The sequence below is a fragment of the Narcine bancroftii genome, chromosome 3 (assembly GCF_036971445.1).
Source record: "Narcine bancroftii isolate sNarBan1 chromosome 3, sNarBan1.hap1, whole genome shotgun sequence".
NCBI lineage: Eukaryota > Metazoa > Chordata > Chondrichthyes > Torpediniformes > Narcinidae > Narcine > Narcine bancroftii.
In genome coordinates, this window is record NC_091471.1 from 224,283,378 (window position 1) to 224,285,487 (window position 2,110).

Genomic DNA, 2,110 nt, shown 5'->3' on the forward strand with positions numbered 1-2,110 from the left:
TAATAAAGTGTAGAGTATAAAGTGTCTGAATTTATGGCCTGTTATTGAATTTGCATTTAATTTTATTGAAATTACACAGCTCAGGTGCTGGTAAAAGAAAACTCAAGGAGAGTTCTAGAAATAACACATCAGAAGGCCCAAAAATCACGAGAGTAAAATACAATAAAAAGTCCTAAAATGCAGACAGCTTACTGATTTGGTCAGTCTCGATTTTAGTTTTTCCAGATTCTCAAGTCAAGTCAAGACATCTTTGTTTGTCATTCATACCATAATGCAATGCTTAATAAGGACGAGATAGCGTTTCTCCAGGACCATGGAGTAAATTTACATAAATAAGAGTTAAATATTAAAACAATACAATAAAAATAAATAATATACTAGTGCACGTATGTTCTAAGAATTGAGTAGTCTGATAGAAAAAACTGTTGCACAATCTAGACGTAGGGGTCCAAATGCTACAGCACCTCCTACTAGATGGCAGAAGGAAGAAAAGGTCACAAGAGGGGTGTGAAAAGTCCTTCACAATGTTATTTGCCCTCTGTAAGCATTGTGTGTTCTAGATGTCCATCATAGTAGGAAGAGAGCCCCAAATAATCATCTCCACTGACTCCACTATCCTCTGCAGGGTCTTACCATCTGAGATGGTATATTTTCCAAACCAGGCAGTGATGCAACTACTCAGAATGCTCTCAATGCATCCTCTGTAGAACATAATGAGGATGGAGGGTGGGAGATGAACTTTCCTCAGCCTTTGCAGAAAAGATGGGACTTGTTCCGACGGGACGGTTTGCATCTGAACTGGTGAGGTTTGCTGGTGCTGTTCCGGGGAGTGGGGGGGAGGGTGGTTAAAAGGTATTTGCTGGATGATTAGAACCACAATGCCAGAGCAGGTAGGGGAGTGGAGGAGGAAAAAGATGAAGTGAAGAATGCATGCAACATCAGAAGTCAAAGAGTTGCTCATGGTGAAAATGTCTCAGGAGCATTTACTTCAATGCAAGAAATATTGTAGGCTTCCATTGTTTCAGACACAATAGAACAAGGAAGGGGAAAGAGTGGCATTGCCCATCAGGAACAAGATCACAGCTGTGATCAGGTAGGACAGACTGGAGGGTTGGACATTGAGGCTATATGGGTGGAACTGAGGAATGGAAAAGGTATGACTACACTCATTGGGTTATATTATAGACTGCCCAATAGTTAACGAGAATTGGAGGAGTAAATTTGTAGAGAGATAGCAGACAGCTGCATGAAACATAAGGTTGTGAGAGTAGATTTTAACTTTCCTCATATTGACTGGAAATCCCATACTTAAAAGGGCTGGATGGCTTGCAGTTTGTCAAATGTGTTCAGAGTGTTTTCTAAATCAAGATATAGAGATACTAACTAAAGAGAATTCAATATTCGATCTCTTATTCAGGACAGAAGTATGTGTAGGGGAATATTTTGGATCAATGATCATAATGTTATTAGATTCAAGTTACTTATGGAGAAGGAATGGTCTGGTCCATGAGTTGAAATTCTCAATTAATGAAAGGCCAATTTTGAGGAAATGAGAAAGAATCAAGAATGCTGAATTGGGATAAGTTGTTTTTTGACAAGGATGTGTGAGGTAAGTGTAAGACCTTCAAAGGTGAAATTTTGAGAGTACAGAATTTATATGTTCCCAACAGGATTAAAGCGAAAGTTAACAGGCATTGGGATCCTTGGTTTCCAAGGGATATTGGGGATATGGTTCGGAAGAAGAGTGCGTTGTACTGCAGGTATGGGCAACACAGAGCAAATGAGAAACCCAGTATTTGATGGCACGTAAACCCACTTTTTCCCCCGAGAAATGGCTCAAAATATCCCCCAGGACTCATCTGCAAAGTTGAAATTAGGGTAATAATAGTGAGTAACACTGACCGTGATCACTACCATCACTGCCATCTATTGTTAGGGGCTGATGGCAGTAGTCGGGGTGGGGGGGGGGGGAGCAGGGTGGTGGGATCAGTGTGGGGGCTGGTGGAAGGCTGTTGTGTGGAGACTCTCTCTTCAGCCCGCTGTTGGTCCCCGCACTAGTGCCACCGCTCCCCTCTGGGAGGGAGCAGGGTAGTGGGACCAGCATGGGGAC